General features: G+C 32.0%; 1 pseudogene; it reads left to right on the forward strand.

Moving 5' to 3' along the window:
* Positions 1-7,863: 7,863 nt before the first annotated feature.
* LOC122121179 lies at positions 7,864-7,963 on the forward strand (annotated as a pseudogene).
* The last annotated feature ends 286 nt before the right edge of the window (positions 7,964-8,249 follow it).

Genomic DNA, 8,249 nt, shown 5'->3' on the forward strand with positions numbered 1-8,249 from the left:
TAGAAAAATAAAACCTAAGAATGTAAAGGAGTCTGGGAATTTCAGTTTGCATACAGCCTGGGCAGAACAATCTTTGTGACACTACCTATAATTAAGCAGCCAAAAGCTGAATTGGAAGAATGGCTCAGATGATGGAATACCAGTCATGAACAAGATTGATGAGCAAGATTGATGAATAAGAGCTTGACACTTTTGCATACATGTATACAAATATACACATACACACAGAGGCACTTATATGTGGCACACACAAATGAAACAACTCTCAGAATATGTAGAAAAGTTAGAAAACAATAGAAAATATGTCCTGAGTAAGACTAGAATCAAGTGATAATTTTTTATTTAGAAAGTCTTAAGTGAAATTCTTCAAAAAGTTTGAGAATATTACATAGGTAGGGACGATATATAGTAAGAGAGTCAAGTAATCATAATTCAAGAGATCAGATCCATGGAGGAACGAATCAGAGACCCGTTCAGGTGCATCTGAAAATGTTCATATCCTGTGTGCAATGTTAGAAAATCTTTGAAAATAGTAGATAAACAGTCTGAGCAGTCACTTTGGTGCATAACATCACTGGAGAAGTTTAGAATTGCTAGTCTCTACCTAGATTAAATAAATCAACCAACTAGGCAGGGCAATGTGATACAAGCCTAGAATTCTAGCAGATTAGAGATTGGAATTATGTAGTGATACCTTCTCTGGACCAGGTAGTATAATTTTGTCTTAATAAAGCAAACCAGTCAAGAAAGGAATACACAGTTGGAAGTTTGGGCTAATTTTGTCATTATGGTTTGAGAAGTCAAGTTTCCTACTGAAATGCAACACATATATAATATTCAGTTGTGTTTTAAATGCTCTCTTATTTACAGAACATTCCTAGATGCAAAATGGCTCATGATTCCCATCCAAAATTTGAAAAAGTAAGTAATCATCATTCTTTTGGATTCCAAAGAAATGATGAAGGATTACAAAAGGGTATCCCTGGAGAAAAAGCAAAGTTCATCTAATGTAAGACTATGTAGATTTTGCTAAATTAGAACGTAGATTTAAAATAAATATTTTGGTTTTGTTTGTAATTTCATATTCTATATGATACTACAAAATTATTTTTAAGTAGAGTGTTTAATTGAAAAACTCACAAATGGTTCTAACATTCTATTTGCCTAGAAGATTCTTTCAAAAGAGTTATAATTAAAAGTTATTTAAGAGATAATTCCATCAGTTCATATATAAAATGATAATGTGAATAATATAGACAGAGTTGCCAACAAATGGATGAAATTAATTTATAAATTAAGAAAAATAGCATTTTTTGAATCTTTGGTATAACATGGTATGAAGAGAATAATTGTGTGACATATTCTTTCTTCTACATATATGTAACACAGGAACCAATTTCCTTAATTACGTGCCTCTTTATACAATGAGAAAAATGCTAGCTTTGAGGTTTGTTTTTATTTTTGTTTTGTTTTATTGGTTTGTCCTAGGGCTTGAACTCTGGGCCTGGACACTGTCTCTGAGCCTGTTTTTGCTCAAGGCTTGTGCCCTACCACTTCAACCTCAGTGCCACCTGTGTCTGGCGTTTTCTGAGAAGTTTATAGGAGATAAGAATCTAAGGAACCTTCCTGCCTGGGTTGACTTTCAACTGTAATCTTCCCATCTTAGCATCCTGAATATCTGTGATAGTTAAAAAATTATAAAATATAAATAATGTTTACAAGGGTTCTGATGTCAAGAATACCACTGGGAGTAAAATTTATGGAACCCACTTTATTGAGGTGTTCTTTCCAGAACAAGGAGGGCATCACACAGAGGTGTAGTATTATTTCACAATAGAGATAAGCTAGTTGTGATGTGAATTAAGGGAATTTTGAGGTGCACCATACAAGTTGGAAACTGTTGGGCTAGGATGACTTTATGAGATAAATCTTGGGATTGATGGTCATAGAAATAATAGCTTACTTTGATAAATAATTGCTTACTCTTAAAGAATTAATTATTACAGATGTTTCATAGTTTTACCCTCTACCAGAATGTGGCTATTTTTCTGTTGACTTCTCAATCTGTATCACCCCATTGGAAACTGCATCTATTGCAGAATTATATAACATGCAAACACGTACTGTTTTCAATCTCTCAGATATGGAATGTTCAGAATTTGAAAATGAGTAGTTATTAGTCATAGGAATTTGAAGAACACATATATCCTGTCTTCTTAACAACTTATTTACTTTTAAAAGTTATGGGTTTCACCAGAATTAATCTGTTTTCAGTTTTAGCATGAGAAAGTACTATATTTATTCTTTTTTGAAAATATAGGCAAGTATATTGTGAAAATATTGTCAAGTTGGATAACATTCAAGTTGATGATCCTCTGATTAAAAAGGGATAATTAATTCAAATTAGATGCCAGCTAGTATTGATTTTTAAAAAGTTACTACATAAAGAATAATATTTATTATACTAATCCATGATATTTATTTCATGCAGCTTATTTTTTAAATTTTTTATTAGCAAAGTGATGTACAGTGTGGTTACAGTAATTGTAAGGTACTGAATACATGTCTTTTCAAACTTGTTACCCCCTCTCTCATTTTTCTCATAAATTTCTTTCACCCCAATACCCCTCACAAGTTGTAATGTACATTTCCAACATATTATTTTGTGAGTATTGCTATTAAATTGGTTTGTCCTTGGTCAAAGAAAATAGAAGTTACATAGTACATTAAAAACAACAATTGTAAATAAAAATCTCTGTTTCCATATCTTGGAGTTCATTTTGCTCAGCATCAGCTTACATGGACATATATATGCATAACAAAGCCACTGGAAAATAATAGTTTCATGGACACTATGTCATGAAAACAACATTTTAACTGTTATTGATGGTAAAGTTGGAATTAGCGTTGGTGAATTCGCGATTCTGATAAAGGAATTTCAAAAAAGTTTTAAAATTATGACAGGTAAATTTTAATTGTTCAAAGTTTTTAACAACATAGCCTATGAAGAAAATTTAAAATTGCCTGGGAAAAAAGGCTTTCATGCAAAGAAATCCATGGAGACTTAACTGAGAGGGAGCAATGTGGGTAAAGATGGCTCATTTTTACATTAAACAAACAAACCTCAGAAACCTTGCTATCAATCCTGTAGGTTTCCTTGAGAATTGTCCTTACCCAGGAAATATACTCTTACTATGTGAAACAATGTTGTAGTGTAATTTAAATTCAAACTTCTTTAAAAAATAAGATATCAAAATTTGTGCATTGACCGTTAATTATCAAACAGTAATTCTCTGAAAAAGATAATTTGGGTCCAAATATTTAGGGAGAAAGTGCCCTCCACAATGAAAGAAGATATTGGGTATACATTTTTCTGTTTGTAATATTTTCCAAAATGCCTTTGCATGTGAAATACTGAAAAAGAGAAAAAAATCTGATTGGATACTTCAAACCAATGATTTCATATTTCTAAGTATCTCACAAAAACATAATATCCTTATTAACATGAGATAGTGAGGACTTCTCTTATTACATTCGGCAAAAAGTTTTGGGATCAGAAAAGAATTGAGCAAATTGAAAAGCAAAAGAAAACGTGGTCTTAGAAGCCGTAGCTCAGTGTATTGGCCTAAGCAGTGGAAAGAAGCCAAAACTTTTTGATATAGATTGTCATAATATTTTTGCTACCTAAAGTGATTTTACAGAGCGTATTTGCCTCACTACAATGTGGAATAGATTGAACGAAGACATGGAAATAAATTCCACATCCAAATAAAAGAGTTTTAAAAGAGAAACCATGAAGATGTAGCAGTGGGGGAGGCCTTATAGTCCTTCAGCTTCACTAGACTTGAAGCCAATAATCTGTGATTAATTGGAAATCACGCAAGAGCTAAGAAGAGGACATAGAAGTAGGACATAGAAGCATTGTCCTTTGTAACAGACACTGTCATCCAAGAAATGGGTGATTTAACTTTATTCTTCTCCATACAACTTGTTGAGCAAATGCAAAATGAAGACAAAAAATAATCTATTGAAATAATTTTCCAAAGAATAACTTCACTATTCCTAATATGGTATCTAAGGAGAATATTAAGAGAGAAGATAAAAGTGGAGTATTTTTTTTGTTTCCTCTAAGCATATTGTTAGCAAAATACATCTTTGAGGTTAGAAGTGATTGAAGCAAAAAGTGGTGGAGTATTTATTTTTGTGGGCACTTTAGACACAAGAAGAATTTCAAGGTAAAAGAAAAAAAAATCCTAAATATTTGTGATCACAGCTTCTTGGACTGGTTTTTTGGAGACAAAGTTTTACATTAGAGTTTGTCCTCATTATCATAGATGTTGGGTTTTCGTGGCAACCAAATGCAAGGGGGAAGTTTAATGTACTCGCTTGGACAAGTAAACAGATTGATAGAAAAAAATGGCAGATAATATTTAGTGAATTACTTTGACCAATTACTTTGCCAGAAAAAAGAAGGAAAGATATAATTCAAAATCACTTGACTTTAAATTATGAAAATATAGTAATGAAGAGATATGCGAGAAAACAGAGGATTGTTTTTTTTCCAGTGGAGTAATGGGTTCTTGATCTTGTTTCTATCATTCTGTCTTCACAAGTATCAAGTGCGGTTCAGGATTGGAGGATCCAGTTCAGACAAAGAGAACTCAAAGAAGAAAATATTTGCAGCAGATGTAGATGATTTATAACCTTAGACAATCTATTTAAATCTGTTCAAAATTCTCCCCTACCCCGTACTGCCCTCTTTGAACAGTTTTTTTTTTTTTGCTTTCCCAAGACTGCCTTCATTAACTGCTTAAAATTTTGAGAGGTTATATTCAAACTCCTAGAGATTGCTGTTTGGTTGTAATTTTTGTGTGATTTTGTTTTTTTTTTTTTGTTGTGTTTTTAAGCTGCATTTCAAAAGCTTGTGCAAGTATGTTACAATTAAATATGTCCATCTAATTGTCCAATGCTCCTGGATCAGAGTTACTCCTTCTATCATTCTGAACCAACCCCTTCTCCAATATTTATTCCCGATTTACTACTTCCTTTATCACATGTGTACATTGAGTATTCTAGCTGTACTTGTCCCTTGTTCCATTTTTCATTCATTCTATGTCTTTACTATTATTCTTCTCTGGTTTCATCTTCCAGATAGTCATTCTCTTAAAATGTCTGTTAATATTTTTAAAGGTTTATACACATTCCATGGAGTTTCAATCCTGCAAATACTTGAACTTATGTCAACTTCTATTTCCATAATTCATTCATCTGCAATAAAAATTCGCAAGTCTGGAGACGTGAATCTTTAGTCAACAAGAAAGTTTAAAAATGGCTTAGAATGTATTCCTAACTACCAATTTTTATAAATGCCTTTGTACAATGGTTTGTGATTATTTTATTTTACATGGGATAGTATTTTCTGCTACCTATATGTTTTGGAAAAAAAGAAAAATAATAATTACTACTATAGAGAAATATGATAGATATAGAAGACAGATTTTATGTTTGTCACATCTCTGATGAGTACCCATATTCAAGACTTCAAGTCATAGTTTTTACTATGTTAGACAGACAGGGAAAACATAAAACAACATATGATAAGGCAACTATTTGTGACTTTTTAAAATGTACCTCATTATGTGATGAAATTTACTTTATTAGCTAATGTTTGGGTTTGAAACATGGGAGGCTGATCTATTTAACACATTTCTGCAAGGCACCTACTGAACAACACAAAGGGTGGGTGGTATTATTTCTACACTTTAATGAATGGTTGAAACTATTTGACATTAGTGCTGGGTAAATATATCCACTCTATTGTAAATTGCTCCCTCCACTTGAAAAACTTTTAATGTCACTAAGTATCATCTACTTGTCAAATGTTATTTTGGCGAATGTGATTTTAAAAAGTTTATTTGAAAAGGAGTATACTTTCAGGAGATTAAATGTAGATTATCATTGGATTGAGAATGACAACATTTTTATACTACAGAACCAAGTTTTACTGAAGTACCAGTGTTTTGAAGCACTAAGGATCTTCTCAATTAATGTTTTTTCTGAATTATATTTGACCTCTAAGTCAAATTTTTCTGGCCTTGGTAGACCAATTATGGATCTATCATTCCAGGAACTATTTTTTTGGCCTACATATGCTGGACTGAAATATTTCATTAATCGTTAGGAGAGAGGTATTAAAAGTAATCTTGTGAAATTTGTGATCTTGCTCACTCATATGGGCTGGTCATCTGTAAATTGGAAATTTGAATTACAGTACTTTCTCTCAGAATTTTTTTATCTCATCTTTATGTTGCCTTGCATTTCACAATTGCTTACTGCTAATTACTATGTCTCAAGGAATTGAGGACCTGAAATATTATAGGAAATGAGAATTTGAGATGGGTCTTCAATTACTTTCTGATGGCATATTGCATGGGCCTAGGTGTGACGTCTTGCCCTTCTTATATGATGATGTGGATAACTGGGACCTGGGATACTAGGAACCCTGGGTCCTGCAAAAGAATAATACTTTTTCGAAATAACATCAGCAAAATTTGGGTTCAAAAATATGATTCAAAAATATGGAGAAAACAGTTTGGGACCAGAGAGTTAAACAATAAACAGAGCAGCAGTGTAAAATTCCTTATAGATTAGAGGAAAACAACATTGTTTTTTTACCATGTGAATTAAGATGACCAAGAATATTTAGAAGGTATCCCAAAAGACATTGCATTGATACTTTTATATTCTAATATATACTCTAAACCTAATTATTTATATTCCAATTGTATTTATTGGAATAAGTAAATATAAATTTATTTCTCAAATTATCAACTGATTCTAGTAAGTTTCACTGTGTAAAATATAAAATCAGCACATATAAGTATAAATTATATAAGTATATGTAATATAATAAAAAGGCACATGTTTTGCATTGTTCTGTTGTTGTTAGGATATCAAAGGCAACTCTGTTTTAAAGTTTTATTCCATTATCTCTACCTCAGTGTTTGGTAGGGTTAGGCCTAAAGATTTACCATTTGTAGATTTACAGACTGGAGGCAAGAGAAAACAATGTGATAAAAACATTACCAATTTAAGGCCTAAAATCGAGGAGAAATATATGGACTTCTCCTGCAGCTATGGAAATATTTGGTGATGTAAATGCTGTAGTGTAAGTTCCTGCCTGGTTGGAAGGTAGAAGACCAGGACTTTAGGTAATCATGCATATGAATGATTTTTCACCTTCTTGGCTTTAGCTACTTTTGAAATGATAGGTATAATAAACAATTATATTTTGATAAAATACCTTCTAGTCTGAACAGTGCTGTCTGAACTGTTCATCTCTCTATGATCCCTTGTAACTAAGATTAATTTTGTTGCAGTAAGACAATCTTTGCTGTCAGGGTAAGATACTCTGGTGTGTCTGTTCCTACATGGAAGAATTGGAAAGGGTCAGGGAGACATTTGTGCCAGTAAGACCTCATTTGGGACATTTTAAGCTGCACAAGTTTAGAAGTAGCTCTTGAGCAAAGCTTACTTTGAATCCCTTAGCTCCACAAATCTAACTCAGTTGGACAAATAAGTACTTGAAAAAGCCATCACCTTTGAACCTAGCTATAAAGGCTTCAAAGTATGATCAGGTTTAAAATGAAAAAGACTTAAAATAGTCATTGACAAAAAAGTTTGAAATGTGAGCAATTGATTAAACAATATACATTTTTTTCCCCACTCTACACAGAATTTTAGGGAAATAAGTTCAATAGCATTGCTAGGAACAATAAGGTTTCCTTGTTACAAATAGGCAACGAAAGATACATGCCTATATTAAGATTGCATCATTAACTACTTAAATTTACAAGATACTATATGCTTCAGCAGCACATCTACCCAAATTGCAACAATACAGAGAATTACATGGCATTTCCACAAGGATGATATGGAAATTTGTGAAGTATTCTTCGGATTCAAGAAATGAAAAACAGTTATTAAAAAGTTGATTACAAAGATACAAGTGAAAGAATACATTTAGTTCATAGAATTAAAAGTTTGTCTTCAGTGTATTAACTCTTCATCTTAGAAAGGCCTTTACATAGCATAACCTTTACAAAACATTTGAAATTAGATAACATTGTCATTTTATCCCAAAGAAATAAAATACTATAAGGACCTAGGAAAAACGGAATCTTAAACTGTTTCTATATGGAATGCAATCTGAAAGGACACATTTATTAATGAACCTATATATTATAAAT

Source organism: Dipodomys spectabilis, unplaced genomic scaffold (genome assembly GCF_019054845.1).
Source record: "Dipodomys spectabilis isolate Male_0828 unplaced genomic scaffold, ASM1905484v1 ptg000185l, whole genome shotgun sequence".
NCBI classification, from domain to species: Eukaryota; Metazoa; Chordata; class Mammalia; order Rodentia; family Heteromyidae; genus Dipodomys; species Dipodomys spectabilis.